Raw genomic sequence first — 18,318 nt, 5'->3', positions numbered from 1 at the left:
TACTTATTTTACAGGTATATCCATTTGTGTAGTATATGTGTGCCTGATGCCTTGGGAGATCAGAAGGGAGAATTGGATTCCCTCTTAATGGGCTTACAGATGTCTTTAACCCACTGTGTGGATGTTATGAACTCAATCCACATCCTCTGGAAGAGCACCAAGAGATTTCTAACTGTTCAGCTACCTCTCCAACCTCTTGAGTTTATTTTAGACATTCCTTTTTTTTTCATTTCACCCAGAAATTTTATGCTCCCAACATTTTGTGAAAGGTGTTTAAATTACCCAAAAGGAGGACCCAATAAGGCTGAAGGAAGAGGCAGGTAGCTACTTAGACTCATTTACAAACACGACTTTCATTTTACTCCTTGGTCTTTGAATAAGCTTGGCAAAAATATATTCCTCTATAATAAAATATCCTTTATCATATAAGGTGAACTAAACTTATGCTATTCCTAACATACAGCAAGCATTCTTATTGGCAGATATCCTTTTTATTGTAATATTGCTCCCTCTCTTAAGCCTTTTTCAACCATAATACAACATAAAATTTTAAAAGTTTAAGGATAACTTACATGATAAAACATTCCCTTGGGTCTCTTAGAAAAATTAATCTTGGTATCATCCCCAGAACTGAGGACATGAAATTAATACCTATTCCAGTTCTGAAGTCTACTAACTCTAGTAGTAAATGGTGGTATTAATAATGATTATCATGCTGGAGCAAAACGGAATCTTCATTCCCTTTTAGCTACAGTTAAAAGACACAATTCGTATAAAATAATCACATGTAGTATGTAGTAAAGATAATGTATATTAATATAATTAGAAAGGCTGTTAACATACATTACATGCACATTTAGACAACCCCTTCTTGTCTTCCATCCTTCAGATAAAATGTATAAAATCCAGCCAATGCTGCTCTGTGATGTGATAAGATGTAGCATTATATGGTCACTAAGAAGGTGGTAAAGAAAACATGAGAAATACTTCAATATTAGCAATTTAGAGAGGCAAAATAAGATATAGAATTTCAATGGAAACCAGGCACAGAAAATCCTGAATCAGAAAATGAAAACTACTTGTCTCGCCAAGAGTGATATCATATCCCAAAGCAGTTCATGTACAGTTGATTATAGATAATTGATGGGAGATGCCATTATGTATATATGTTTCTCATACTGGTTAATGAATAAATCACTGTTGGCCAATAGGAAAGGAAGATAGGAGGGACTAGAGACAAGGAGGAAAGAGAAAGTAGTAAGGGGGTGTCAAGATGGAGAGTCTGGAGAGAACAGAACTGCCATTCCTCAGCTCTCAGTAAGACCACATGGAAATACATAGAAATGGGTTAATACTTAAGACAGAGCTAGCTGATAGGAAACAAGGAAGTGGTCAACAGCATAATATCAAATACAGAGGGGCTGGCGTGGCGGCGGGACAAGACCAGCAGTGGGCTGAAAACCCTTACTCCTTACGGATAATTGCATAGATTAAAGCAACGTGGTTCTCAATCTTTTGTTTCTTCATATGCTTTGGTAGCATAGATGACAATTTTTCTATTTGAACTCTTCTCAAATGACATTGTACAGTTTTATATGTGTTTATTAGAATGCCTGAATTTATGCTTACAATGTCAGTGCATTATATGACAGAAAAAAAAGTTTGTCTTGTATAATCTTATAAGATTTTCATGTGTAACACCATAATCATTCATACAAGAGTATAACAGATTGCAGAATAACAACATGTGAGAATACACTTATCCTGTGATTCGTTTCCCCTTAAAAATCTCTTACAAATAACATAGGTGGGAAGGTTGAACTCTTGTAAGTATTTGACTCTATTTCACTAACTGATGTTAATATAAAGGACCAAGTTTTGTCTTGAATGCACTACTATGACATTCCTAATAACCAGTATTTACACAGAATTTTATCGAACACCAGAAGAGCAATTGGAAGCTTAGTTTAGAGAAATTAGTTCAGAAAATAATAGACACATCAAATTCTCAAAGCATTAGCATCTCATTATATATGTTCTGTTATGCAAAAAAGTATTTTTTAGTTATTCAATAATATATCAATTTGGGGGTGTTGCTCTTGCCATATGGTTTCATGTAAATTTATAACACTGTACTTGTGTGAAGATATTGTTGAATGAAATGGTCATCCCATTGTTGGCAACATTTGTCCTTTTAGACAGCTCTTATGATATTTCATTTGTTATTTACTTTATGAATTTTATAAAATACAGTATTTATAATTTATGTGTATTAGATGATTTACATGCATATACATGTACCAATTGCATGCAGCGCCTACGGAGGCCATAAGAGGGAGACAGGTCCCTTGGATATGAAAGTGAAGTGTCCTTTTGGGTCCTGGAAATTGAAGCCTGTCTCTGAAAAAAAAAAAAAAAAAACAGCTACTGCTCTTAAGACATTAAACTATGAAAGTAATAAGAACATGTCATTTCTGACAATTTACTAAACAATTAAAAATTATTATATTATTATGAAAGCAGGAACCTAAAAGCAACAAAAGTGGGCCTGAAGAGATGGTTTACTCTGAGAACACTTGTTCCTTTCTTGGAAAGACAGGAATTTATATTTCAGCATTCACACAACAATATATGTGTGAGTAGCACAGAGATGGGAAAATCACTGTGTCTTTCTTCATGCCTACCCAAGAAGATGAGAGTCCCAAGTAAAGGGAAAGACCCTGACCTCAAAAAATTGAACAGAATGTTATAGATATGGACACATGGCACCCTTTTCTGCCCCTCAGTATATTCATAGGATGTGCAATCACACAGACACAGAGATTACACACAGATAGATGGACAGATAGATAGACAGATGGTAGATAAATATAATGACAAAAACAGCAAAAATTTAAGTCAAGATTTCATAAAAAATGAAAGAAAAATAATCTTCATAATAAAATTTTCAATAGAATAAAGAGACTTTGTTCAGAATGAGATAAAGTATTTTTAGACCATATATTTGATATTATCAAAAACATCAAAAAAACCATACAAATCAATGATTTAAAAAGTAACCTAGTTAAAATATACTAGAATAGACATTTCAGAAAGAAATCATGAAAGGCCAGTGAACACATATACCGAAAAATGTTCAACATTATGACCAATAACAAAACATTTATCAGAACCATACTAAACCATCCTTATTTATATTACTATTACTAAAATGATAAAAGAAATAAGTGTTGGTTAAGATGTGGAAGGAAGGAACTCACAAATACTCTGGAATGGATCAAAGGCCTCAACATAAATCCAGCCACACTGAACCTCTTAGAAGGGAAAGTGTGACGTACCCTTGAAGAAATTGGTACAGGAGAAAAAATTATGGTCTTAAATACATAACTTTTAAGACATAATGAGGCAATGCATATATTATTTAGTTATATGAATCATCATTTAATGTAGCTATACTGTAAAACATGTTTAGTTCTATAAAACTGAAATTCTACTATTAAATTAAAACTAATTAAAAATAAAGGAATATTGTTTGGGCTTTAAGAAATAAACATTTCTTAAAATTTCTAAAATTCAGTATATACACACACACCCAAGCATTGAAGTTCAACCTAAGAAAAGACCCTTTGATTACTTTCTTCTTTTCTATATAATTCTCCTGAATGGTAAACAAAAAAGCAGAAAAGGGGACTTGAGTATTTTCTTTGAGGTTCAAAGTGGAAAAAATACAAATTATTTAGAAGATGAATGGTTAATGTTGCCATTCCTCCATAAGAAGGCTCTTTTAGAAGCCAGAGTAATCTAACAATAACATAAGCCCCTGATTAGATCTTCATTCCTAATGTGATGCTAATGTCAGCTAAAAATTTAATACATTAAGAAACATCCAGTTTTTAAAAAAAATTGCTATGGATCCTTTAGTAGAGTAGTTTATTTAAGAAAAATATTTGTTATTTCTAAATATCATATATAACATACACTTCATATTATATTTAAAATATAACATAATAATATTTAAATATCTTATTATGTTTTATATAAAATTATGTTTCAATATTACTTTCAAATTTTTCTAATTTTTTTATTATTATAAGGTAAATCTATCTTTACCTTTATTGGTCTATTACTTGAATAATAGTGGGTATGTTAATCCTCGATAACTATAGTTACAAATTGTATTATAAAGAAACTAGTTTTGCTTCTACTTCCATGTAATAATATGAGCTCATTATTGCTATAAGTAAAGGATGTATAAATTGAAATAATCTTGCTCAAATGTTTTAAATATTATTCAACTTCTTACATTAAAGTTATTAAGTTTAATTGACATATTCACAAGTATAAAATTGATTAGCATGTAGCATTTCATTAATTGAAGTCACTGACTATCTTTCTATTAAATATGAAAAATTATGAATTTTTAGGATATATTTCATTATCCATTTTCATTATATATTTTAACAGTAAAACAGATGCCATCTGCTGGCTAAAACAAATATAGAACATAGCTGAGTTTAAAAAATACTTTCTGGAAACCAAGTGTTCTCAGTTATTTCATTGAACTTATTTCTAATCAATAACAGATAAAATGAATTTTAAAACAAGATACATTGCAGTGTTAAATTTTACTTATTCAAAATTTGACACTCAATGGAGACTTGATTAATTGGAATAAATAACAACATTTTAAATCTATTTATAAAATTGACTTATATTTTAAAACTTCTTAGCAATGTTATATTATAAAAATGCTACTACACAGGATTCAAATGATGTTCATGTAGAATGGTTTGTTCTCTAGGTGTGTTAGACACCTAGAAAATGGAGGAAAATTAATTCTTTCAGCCATCAGAGAAGGACATGATTAGGAATTGTGGCTAAAGTTCATTTTTTTCCAAAATTTATATTCATATACTGAATTCACTTTGAGTTAAATTGGTATGTGGTATAAAGCAATATTCTTTTTTTTTCTAACTCGCTTCATAGCACTACTGTTCACAGGATTGTCTTTACTAATTTCATTCTGTTATTATGAAAGCACACTGACTAAAAGTCAATTGGAGAGGAAAAGGTTTATTTGACTTCCACTTCCAAATAATAATCTATTATTGAGAAAAGTCAGGGAAGAAATTCAAGGTAAGGACCAGGAGGCAGGATCAAAGGAGTAATGTAGCTTGCTAGCTGTTCCTATTTCACGCTTAGCTAGATATTGTATATATTCCTGCCTGGCGGTGGTATTTCTCTACAGTGGACTGAACTCTCCTACAACAATTAATAATCAAGATAATCCCTCACAGATAAATCAATAAATCAACTTGATAAATAGAATCACTTAATGAAAGCTTTTCTCTCAGATGACATTAGGTTGTGTCATGTTGACAAAGCTAACTAGGACATGATCTTTTCATCTTATATACTCAGACAGACATGGTAGTAGGGGATCTTTTAAACAAACACATGGGGCTTTACATATATAGTCAGTCTTCTCTTCCATTATTTCACATTATATACACACACACACATATATATATATATATATATATATATATATATATATATATATATACTACACACTAGTAATAAACTTTGAAAATGCAGATTATGAGGTTAGAGAATGTTCTCGACTTTTCTCCTAATAGATCCTCCCCTAAAGTTCCATTCACTTTAGAATTTTTCTTGCTTGTTTGTTTCTTCAATGTGATCAGAAAATTTTCCAGAAAAATCTTAGCTTTGATTTGTAGCATTTTTTTTTCTTAGTATACTGCTACATCTTAGCTGTAGTTGAAAGTTTCTGTTCTGCCTGGTCCCCCAGCTGATTAGCCCCAAAATAAACACACACAAAGACTTAATTTATAAACTGCTTGGTGGGTGGCTTAGGCTTCTTATTGGCTAGCTTTCTTTTAATTATTAAACCATTTCTATTAATCTAAATAATTCCACGTGGTGTTATCTTAGTAGAGAGGGTTCAGGCCTATTTTTCCTTCTTCCACTCTATGACATTTCCTGGTGGTCTCCCTCTGTGTATAGAAGGACATCCTTCATCATTATCTCCCCTTTTCTGTCTAAATAAAAAGAAAAGTTTTAACTTTAACAGTAAAGTAATATATAACAAAAGAGTTATCAAGCAAGAACTATTATCATGGATGAATAAGAGTCTGGAAAAACAAATATGTTGATGGATGTTTATTCAGGGAAAAATCACTTATAGCAGAAAAAAATGACCACCAAGGATGCCTCCCGAAGCTCTCTGCCTCTGACCAGGTAGCAAGAGAGAATACTGGGGTCCGGAACGCCAGAGCTAGTTTCCACAGGTCATACCTGCATCTGTACCCACCCCTAATGGGCATAGTCAGTTCAACAGGTGCAGGTGGAATGTGGATATCTTACTACAAACTATAGTTAATAATATTGAGTTCATTAACATTTGACAAAACTTAAAGAAAATATTCTATCATCCATTCTATTTTTGTGAGTCTAAACTTTTATACATAACTTATTTTTATCACAACTAATAAAACTTTAACAATAACTGTCTGTCTTCAACTCCATCAGAGACCTCAGAAGGATAATATATAAACTCTAGAACTGACAGACATCTATCTACCTGGACAGTCACTCAAAGTTCCTCTGTAACAATGGAACATCCATCTGCAGCCCATAGGACATATTATGTCTGGAAGAATTCTTAGAGAAGCAAGAAATTTAAAAAAGTCATGCCTGTTTTGGAAGTTTGTCAGCCATTTTTCTCTGTGTCTTGTAGAATGTCTGGCAATTTCTTCTATGAAGCAGGAACCCTGTAGGACTATAAATTCAGCAGTCACTTTCCAGTGGGTCCTGCATGTCCAGTTTATACAACATATAGTCAAACTATCCAGGCAAGAACAGTTACTTGCCCAAATGACTATTTCTGCCATGTTGAAGGCAAACTCCATAATGAGTTTCTTCAATGCTCAGCTTTCTCTCTGAAGAAATTGGTGTGCCAGGAATATTTGTGTCTTAATGTCATTAAACACCACATTAAACCATTTAAATGCCATATTTTGTAGGTCTTTGAAAGATTTGAGTATCTATTCATTTCATATTATCTCTGTATATCTAGAAAAACTAACATTATTATAAGTTTTGACTATTATAGGTGACTATATATGATCAGGATTTAATTATACATTACATTTTTAAATGAGCTATATATACACAATACCTTACAAGAGTAGAAACATATATATAACATTATTGACCTTAAATATGTATCAATAAACCATGGCAATTCAAAGTATTTTTTCCTTTAGAAAGAAATTGAATGTGATCAATAACCATTTCTAACCAATTCCATTTAAATAAAAGCAAACATTTATAAACAATATTTGGGAATGTGGGCATCATTCCATTCAAATTCCTTCCAGCTATTTGGTGGCACTTTTAATCTCAAGGTCATCCTGAGAAAACCCAGGAACCTGGCCAAATCCTAGATGTACTAGTCTAATGTTTCATAGTGTCAGCTGTTTTGAATGTTCACCTGGGCCACTGCTTCAGGGTATCTTTTTTGATCAAATCATATCAATCTGGAAGGAATCCACAGCTTTTTATATTCTGTGGAAACAAAAGTAGAACCTCTTTTCCAAAGTAACACGTTTTTACACTTAAATTTTGAACTCAGAGTATTTTCAAAATATATATGTTGTATTAATCTAGCAGCATTTGTAATCAAATGTCTGATAGCAGCTGTTGCTTTTTCCTCAGCAATTAAATAATTCAAAGACAATAAAATAACATACAGTATCCAGATTCTCTATGTATTCTCCATCTTTATGTGGTTTATTTTTTATTACTCTGTTTCTTTTACTTTTATTTTTCAGTTTTTTGAGAAAGGGTCTCTCTTTGTAACTTTGGCTGCCATTGAACTCACTCTGTATAGCAGGCTGGCCTTGAACTCACAGAGATTTGCTTGTTTCTGCATCCTGAGTAGTGGTATTAAAGGTGTGTTCAACCATACTCAGCTATTATACATGTTTTTAAAGGACTTTCTCTATATTTTCTCTCCCAAGCATATATATGTCTTTTCTGTATATTTCTATCTTTTTCTGATTATGTGAGTCTTATCAGCTAAATATCATAGCTAAAGTTTAAGCGGACATTTTAGCTGCTGACTTTCCACCATGGCAGGGGTATGTTACTGCCATCACTGGAAGCTGTGCTCATCACCTTGACTCTGGTCTATGCCATTACCAGCTTGTAGCACACGGTCCGTAGGCCTTTTGGTTTATATGAATAAAAGCTAAATGCCATGCAGCATGCTGTGTGGCTTGAAGATGAAGTCACCACTGCCACTAAGAATTATGCTGCCAGCTGCACAAAAACACCACTTACTTGTTTGGTAGCAGGGCCTCTTAAAAGAGCCATGCAGTTTTTCTACTAATGATGAGTCAGGAAGCCTCTCTTAAATGAGCTGATAGCTGATACTCTCCAAAATCCAAGAGAGTGTGAGCCAGCCCCTCTTTTAACTTATAATTGGTGATGTATGCACCTAAGATGATGCCCAAATGTTGTTGCCACCACTACAAATTCACTAACAAAGCAAGATGGCACTGCAATTCCACTTTTGTCTAAATAAGCCTGATACAAGAATTATATACACTTAGCAAAGGAAATTAGAAACTTTATATATTGATACAACTACTTTTAATGCCATTAAAGAATTTATCTTTTATACTTATTTCACAAGGATCTATACCACTACTCATTCATAGCAACTTACTGAATCATCCATTTTTAAGTCATGGGAAAGCTCTTTGTAGTGACTAATACCCATTTTACTTCATACTTGTGCTTTTTTTTATTATGGTTATCCAGGTGTTTTTTTTTTTTCCTACTTACACTGAACATGTTCATTATCTGCTATGTATCTACTGAATCCTTTTGCGTGCTAACTAACCAACTAATTTATCACCATAATCCTGATACCAAGAGTACAGGTATGTATCAGTAAAAATGCATCAAAGTAAGCCTCAAAAAGTATTGTGGCTGAGGGTGTCACTGTAGAACATATACAGCATTTATCTTACAATACATTCAGCTTAATTGAGAAAACTTTGGTTATTTTCTCACAGGTTGTTCAAGTCTGGGTATACCTGTTTACAGAAATCAGAGATGCACTTAAAGTGTTTCTGTTACATTTAGCAGTAAATGCCTTAGAGTATAAGAGTGTGTGCTCACTTAACAGAGATTATAAGGGAAATACTTCAGAATGTGATTAAGGGATTTAGAACATTTGTCATTTCCTGGCTTAAATCAATTCTTGAGTAATGGAAATGACAAACGTACCTATTTGATATTCTATCTTTTGTTATATTCCAACAGCTTAAAGAAATATATCCACAATTGGAATATATAATGTGTTTACAAATGTAAATAAGTTGTGATAATGCCTTGAATTATATAGTATCACTAACTAGTAGATAATATGCTCATTAACAATAAAGAGATTCACAGCTAAAGGCCTACATCAAGTATTAACAATGCAAATATACTTTTATTTATTTGTAATAAATAAAAATAAGCTAGAAGAATGTAAATATATGCCAAAGAGATTTTTGAGAAAAATAATTATAAGTGGTAAAATAAAAATTGATGCTGAGTATATAAATTATTTCAGATATAAGAAAACTATAATTGATTGGAAAGTACAGTGGGTTGAGTAATTTATAATTATTATTTTTACAATTATAACAATAAGCTAATGTAGAGACATTATTATCTCACTTCCTAGGCAAAGTCATTGAATATATCATAGTTAAATTGTGGATTTAATTTTAGTATTCAGGTGAACATAACTACAAAAATATGTTCCTGTACCATATATCAAACTACATAGCATATTTTTGAAAAATAAGACACTGGTATATGCATGTAGAGGTACTCTCTCAGCCTAGATACTTAGGGGAATTTTGTATGTGAAGGTCACATTTGAAACTAACATTGAATGTTTGAATACCTGTGACATGGAACTATGTGGTAAATGTTCTTAACATACATACATACACAAACATATATATCTTAATGACAACAAGTTATCATATAATGTGTTATATGTGTGTGTGTATGTGTGTGTGTGTTTATAAATACCAAATGCACACACACACAGACAGAGAGAAAAGGGGGTAGGGATGGAGGGAGAGACACACCATTATGAGTTTATTTAGCTTTTTAAAGACACGATCTATACCTGATCACAGTGTCTTATGTTAAAATGCGTATGAGCTATTAAAACTGTCATGTTTCCCAATAGAATAAAGAAAATCAACATATCTGTTTTATTTATACTACCTGACCCAGTTCTCTGCCTGAAATGTCCTTAATTTTTTTAGGCAAATCCAATTCATCAAAGGTTCCAGGCATATTCATAATCCAAACATTCATGAGGCAGTGGCAAGTGCATCTCTTTGAATTCAAGGCCATCCTGATCTACTTAGTGAATTCCAGGCTACCCACAGATGTACATTGAGACCAAGCCTTAAAAGTCATCATAAGTAACTTGTTAAGGAAGCTGAATACTAAAATAATTTATTCTCATTAACCTATGGGCATTTTACTCTCATCCTGCTATAGGAATCAAACAATCTAACTTCAACATGTTTATAATTATCATTCATATGAAAAGAACATTTAAATATCTTTCAGTGAATTATCAATGGTAGCAATTTTAATCTTAAGCACTAAGCAGCAGTTAAGATACCATATTAGGTGTTCTGGCAATCTGTTTTAATACTAATTTGTCAAAGTAAGGGATATATTACTATTATGCTGCATTATGATTTAGATGAAATTTTATATACAGATGCACACTGTGGAATTGCTACAAATTGCATTTAGAAAATGTGGCAGTATATTTAAATATTTCTTATTCACAGGCAACCAGCTGTGATGGAGGAAGCAGTATTTAAATAGTCAAAATTGAAGTTGCCAGCAGATTTTAAACAGAACACATGAAATAGAATTGCATATAAGCTTTGTTTTTCTTCTTAATATGGTTTATCACAACACTGTGAACTATGGTGTTGGGTCTATTTTAACCACCTATTTATTTTTTAAATTATACCATATTTTGGACTAGTCATATGATCATGGGCTAATATTAATGGTGCCAGGTACTACTGCTATGAATGGACATGGATTTAATACACATATTGTTCTACTTATTGAGTATAACATCATCTAAACTATGAATACGATCTTGCCAAGTTTTTCTGAGTGATGAAACATAGGTTTGCACTAGTTACATACAATATATACATATACAATATACATATATATATGATACATAGATCATCTATTTGTACAAATGCATGTATTTCTACTAAATGTGCTTTTACTACATGAAAGTGTACTGTAGATTTTAAATGTATTGTAAATTTTCCAGTATATGCCTATTAACAAAATTACAATAGTCCTAATACACCTATAGACTAGACAATCGAAGGAACCTATGAAGCCTTTTCATTTCCCCTTCATTCATTTCTTTTTCCTTTCTAGCATATAATATAAAAACAGACATCATTTCAGGGCATTAATGTGATGTATGAGAATGTACTGGCAGATAAATATTATTTTGCATTTTTCCATAGCAAGAGAATGTCAAATGATGAAAATTAACCTTAAACTAAACATGGAGTTGGGATAATGATGTTGTATCCATATGTATTCTTCAGTTGTAAAAAATGTTCAACTTCATTTAAGATCACTGACAGTAAAAGAGTCTATGCATGTTAGAAGAAAGATATACGAGCTATTTCTATTCCTTCCACAATCAGTTTTGATGCAAAGTTAAGATTGGTTTTTGAAATGTACTCCACATTGGGAAAGAAATAAAAAATAACCCAATAGCAGGCCCTAAGAGTAGGACAAATATAAATTAAATCATATTCTATTAGGGCATTGATGAAACAAAATTCTTCTGTTCAGTGATAAATGCTAAATAAAAGAAGCACATAGCTATGCTCATAATTTAGAATTATAGGCTGTCTAATTTTGTATAGTCTTATACAAAATGAATCCCATAGATAGCTTCTTGAATGAAAAAATAGGCTTAAAAATCTAAAAATGTCATGAATATATAAAAATAGTACATATGTGGAGTCAAAGGGATACAAAGAAAGCACTATCCAACAGCCCTAGAGCAAAGTGTGTGATGAGGGAAAATATAAGATTCTGTATAACTAAATGGGATTAAACATAGGAAAACGCTTGACTCTTACTAAGTGAACAGTAGAAACTACATTAGTTTCAGTAACTTCAGTGCAGTGCTCAAACTATCAGAACATTTACTATATCAAAGTGTAAATCCAAAGGAAGCAGAAATAGTACAGGGGGGATATGACCTGTTGGAAATACAAAAGAGAGTATCTAGTGATTTGTGAAAGAAAATTTTATTTCAAGAAATGATTCCCTGAACAAAGTTTGACTTCACAATTCTACAAAAGGGCAAATATAAATGAATACATGTCACATAATGAATTACTTGAATACTACTTAGTGGTAGGAATCAATGACATCCAAAAATTTTCAGGCAAATAGAACTAGAAAAACAAATCCTGAGTTGAGTAACCCAGGCACAGAAAGACAAATATGCTATGTACTCATTCATAAGTGGATGTTGGCCATAAAGCAATAGGATACCCGGTTTATAATTCACAATCCCAGAGAAGCTAGAACCTTATTCCACAAACAGATGGAAGCAGGTGCTGAAAACCATAACTAATCATTGGGTTGAGCTCCTGGAATACAATCAAAATAACAGAGGAGTGATAATATGAACAAAGGAGTCAAGAACATGATGGAGAAATCCACAGAATTAGCTTATCCAAGCTAGTGAGAGATCACTGACTCAGGTCTGACAAATGGGGACCTGCTTAAGACTGAACTAGTCTCCCTTAAAATAGGTGACAATGGTGCAGCTGGCGCAATATATGAGGCCACTGGCAAAGGGTCTGAGATCTAACTCTAATGCACAAGCTGACTCAGTGGAGCCTATTCTGTATATAGAGATACTTTTGCTCAGCATGGGATGGGGAGGTGCCTTGATCCTGTCTCAATGAGATGGGGATGATGGAACAGACTTACTAGACTTTCTAGAGTACACCTTATCCTCTCTGCGGATCAGTTGGGAAGTGGGATGGAGAAGTGGTGGGAGAGGGGGGAAGACAAGAGGGAGTGGGAGCTGGGACTGGAATGTAAAAAATAAATTAATAAAAAAATTGAAAAAAAACATGATAAAACATCTCATGATACATTGAGATGAAACTAAAAACAGCAAGCTAAAAATAAGCTGAATGATATTTTGTACAAAGCATAATGACATTTTTAATTGTATAGAAGATGTTATGATATTGGGTTATTAAAATTATTTCAAGAAAAATGATTAAAGTACATTAATATTACTATCAGAAATATACAGTGATTCACAGGGAACTACAACAGACTTATTTGTCGAGGCAACATAAATCATTAAAATTTTATGTCACTAGTGAACTATCTATCAGAAGTTATCCAGGAATCAATACTTTAATCTGATTTTCAGGGTACCACAATTTGGTGTAGCACATGCGAATTTGTAAGTACTAGCTGACTGACCAGGGGAACAACAGCAAAACTGAAACATCACCAGGCACAGGAATACAAATATAAGTGCATAGAAATTAGCCATTGATTGTAAGTGTGAGCAGTTTAAATGTGAATGACAAAACCAGCTGCAATTTTTTCTTTTTCCAGTTCTTTACAGATTCTTCATTTACATATATTCTGACAAGCTTTCCAAATAAAGTCTCCAGATTTATATTGGTGATTTGACCAAACTCAGCCTCAGACTTCAAAATTTTCTTAACGGTTACACTTAATTTAGAGGAAATAAAAATATTATCCTATTTTTCAAATACAATTCTAACTCCATGTAATTCCATTTCATTTAGTTTTACTAGTGAGACATTCATCTCGTGGAATTGTGAATAATATAACAGATATATAATCTTTATAAAAGTCTGTGGTAATGGGGAGATACAAATATTAATAAAATAGCGTCCTGTGAGAACGATAATATTGGATGCAGAAGAATGAGGATGGACTGATTAACTCTAAAAGATAAAGTAATTACAGTGATGTTTTTCCTTTTTTTAATTTTAATTTGAAACAAGGTTGTTTTTATATGTCAATCCCAGTTCCCTCACCTTCCCGTGCTCCCTATCATGCCCACGAGACCCCAGACCGTCCCCTTTCATCCCCTTTCTGCTCCCCAGGAGCAGATTTCATCCCCATGGAGAGTCTTCAAATTCTGTCATATCATTTGAGGCAGGGTCAAGGCCCTCCCCCATGTGTCTAGCCTGAGACAGTATCCCTCTGTGTGGAATGGGCTCCCAAAGACCATTTGTGTCCTAGGGATAAATAGTGACCCATTAATACAAGTATCATAGACTTCCCAGTCCTGCTAACTAACACCCACTTTCAGGGGGTCTGGGTGTCCTATGCTGATTTTCCAGCTATCAGACTGGAATCCACGAGCTTCCCCTTGTTCAGGTCAGCAGTTTCTATGGGTTTCTGCAGCCTGGTCTTCACACCTTTGCTCATCACTCCTCCCTCTCTGTAACTGGATTCCAGGAGATTGGCTCAGTGTTTAGCTGTGGGTGTCTGCTTCTGCTTCCATCAGCAACTAGATGAAGGTGCTAGGATGGCATATAAGGTAGTCATCAATCTCATTATTGTGAAAGGGCATTAAAGGTAGCCTCTCCACGATTGATCAGGTTGTTAATTGGGTTCATCCTTGTAGATCTCTGGGCATTTCCCTAGTGCCAGATTTCACCTTAAATCTATAATGGCTTCCTCTACTATGGTTTCTTTTTTCTTGTTCTCCTCTATTCTTTCCCTGTCTCATTCTTCCTGTTCCCTCATGCCCACTTCTCCCCTCCTATTCTTCCCTTCTATTCCTTCTAACTTCCTCTCCCCTTCCATTATCCCTGTTTGCTTGTGTAATCTTGTCCCTTTCCCCTTCTCCAAGGGGCCATGTATGCCTCTGTCAGGGTCCTTCTTGTTTCCTAGCTTTTCTGACAGTGTAAATTGTAAGCCTAGGCATCAGGGAAATGCTAATCAAAACAACTCTCAGATACCATCTCCTTCCTACCAGAATGGCTAAAATTAAAAACACCAATGACAGCTTATGTTGGAGAGATTATGGAGAAAGGGGAGCTCTCCTCTACTGCTGGTGGCAGAGCAATCTCACACAACCACTTTGGTTCCTCAGGAAAATGGGAGTCAGTCTACCTCAATATTCAGTAATTACATTCTTAGGCATGTACCCAAAAGATGCACATTCATAAAACAAGGACATTCTTTCAACTATGTTCATAGCAGCATTCTTTGTATAGCTCAGACCTGAACGTAACCTAGATGCCCCTCAACTGAAGAATGGATGGAGAAAATGAGGTACATTTACACAATAGGATATATACTCACTCATATATGGATTTTAGACACAGAGCAAAGGATTACCACCCTATAATTTACAGTGTTTTATGAAACACATGTTTTAAAATATAATAACAATTCATATTTTTTAAAGTATACTATTTTTTTCTGATAGACTATGTCTTGAAACAATTGAGGTTGGAAAATGTTTCCTTTTTACATATGAAACATCATCCATGTCTTCAGTGGTGTCTCATATGACATGGTTGTTAGAATGCCCGAGTTTCATCCTCGGTAGTGAATTATGGCATCAGAAAATGAATACATTGCTCAGATCAACTGAAATAAACAGAAGGTAGAACACATTATCTGTTGGCCATTATGCTGTCATTAATAGTACTTATTTTCATTTATAGCCCTATATTATTCCCTCTTAGAAATACCTAAACCAGCATGCCACATAAAAGCATCCTGCAGCATGGTTTAAAAATGAGAGACAGGAAAAGGTCCATAAATAGAAGACCTTTAGTGTAAACTGGCTGAAAGAAAGAAGGACAGATAACCCAGTATGATTGTATATGGCAGTTTCTTTTTAAATCTGCTCCATGGAAAAGGTGAAAAACAGGAAGAGACTGAAAATTCATTGGGTCTGAAAACCTACTAGAAGAGAATACAGGATTGGGGGTAGGTAGGAAGTGAATTGCTTTAAGAAAGAAGATAATGAAAGTACCTTGTATTAGAGATAGATGTATTTGGAGAGATTATAGAACAGATTCTGGAACAGACATTTCTATATTTTCAAAAAATAAATAAACAAAGTAAAATAAAATCACTCTGAATATTAATCTGGACAAGTTTATTCAGTTATGCCTACTATGCAATGCCATGTTGTCATATTTTGCTGTCTTAATGAACTTGTTCTCATATCAGTTATACTTTCTCAATATACTCTCTTAGACTTAGGGAGCAAAGACACCATTTTGTTCAAGAAAAAAGAGTGAAGATCTCTAGACAAGAGACAACAGTTATAGTTACCTGGAAATGTCATTTCAGTTATGTCTAATCAACATTAAGTATTAAAGCAGACATTGGGCTATGATAAAGTGATAAAGATGGAGAAATGTGATGTAATATATGAAAGCAGTGAAAAATGACAAATATGAAAGAGTCAGAGAGCTTCTCTGGACTGAAGGTACTAAACTGATAGGGGTCCAGGAAAGCTCCCTGAAATATGTTCATTATTGAATATTAATAGGTACCTGTTACCATCAACTAGATATTGCTTTAGTTTTTCACTTATTGAAAAATGAAGTAGAAAAGAAATCTTAGAAATTATTTCAACAAAATCTAATAAAATAAATACATTAGTTATCTCCACACTTTCCACCAGTTTTCCAGCACAGTATATACCTATGTCCTGAACTTTTGTCTGTTATATCCAATATCTAGAAGAATCAAATAGATCTGGAAAGTTGACATCATCCATGTTGTCTTTCAGCACTTCAATAACTATGAAAAAGATGAATATAAAACTGATTTCAGAAAAAGAAAGAAAGTCTGAGGTCTCTTACCTAGTCCATGCAAGACTTGATGTTAAATTTCCAGTAGCCAAGAGAAAATTGATGACAGAATGTTGAAAGCCTTCACACTGTTACTGTAACAGGGAAATACAGCTTAACAGTAAGTCCTGACTTAGAATAAAGTGACCACTGAAAGGGTTGAGGAAGAAGGTAATTGTAAGAACTCCTAAAAGCTTCACAGAAAAATAAACATGATGGAAGATATGTTTATTTTCTGCTTTGTTTTGATTGGCATTGCATATGTATTATTAACTAACTTATTGAAATCATATGTACAGAAGAAGAGGTTTGGAGTGTGTGTGTGTGTGTGAGAGAGAGAAAGAGAGAGAGAGAGAGAAAGAGAGAGAGAGAGAGATGCATCGATAGAGGCAGGCTTCACAGTTTTTATTTTTTTCTCCATTCATTCTTATAGTATGTGAGATTTTGCTGGCACCTAACTTTATAGTTTAGTCAACTGCTCATAAAATGTTTGTCTAAAGTGCATCATGTATTTAATATTTTCTAAGAATGCCACCATAATTGTCAGTGTTTTTTGTTGATGGGAAAGAAGACATCTTCATTTGGAAAACATGTTAAATGTTTATGGGATAGTGGGCAAGGGTACTAAGTAGTTATAAAACAGTCCACATTGGTTATTTAGCTCTGGTCTCTCAGCTGCAAATACGCTCTATATACTGCTTTGGGATGCTTGTTCTTGGACTTTGCCCATCACTTTTCACTAGCCAGCTTCCTGATTGTTTTTGACAATAGAATGGCTTGAAAAAGGCCACAGTACTAGAAGAGAAACAAAAAAGGCTTATCCTCCTCTATCACTTGTGGATAATGTACAATTTCTTTAGCCTTCAAACCAGAAATCTATATTTTTTCTTTAAATCTTGCTTTGTATTCTTCCTTTTCTTTTTCTTTCTATCTTATCAAATAGGTTTAGTCTAATTTATGTATTATAAAGTGGTTTTATATCACTTAATCTCCAAGAGGTTTGTATCGACAAGAAAGTATCAGTGATGTTTCTTAAATACAGAAAAGAAATTTTAATTTTGAGCTAAGGTTCAATATGAACAAAGAAACAACTTTCCATATTAAGCCTTTTGGAAAATATACAGGCACCAATCCAGATGAATGACTAATAAACTGAAAATCAGTCAAATAATAGTACAGCAGGAACAGCAGTGCTATTTTTCTTTTCCAAATAATTTATTTAAGGAAAATTCAAACTTCATGTATTTTGAACAGCAACAGGGGATCTCTGTGTAAAGAGGCTTTGGATTAGCTTTTTGCTTGTTTATTTCCC

The sequence above is a fragment of the Phodopus roborovskii genome, unplaced genomic scaffold, assembly GCF_943737965.1.
Source record: "Phodopus roborovskii unplaced genomic scaffold, PHOROB, whole genome shotgun sequence".
NCBI lineage: Eukaryota > Metazoa > Chordata > Mammalia > Rodentia > Cricetidae > Phodopus > Phodopus roborovskii.
This window is presented reverse-complemented; position numbering follows the sequence as displayed.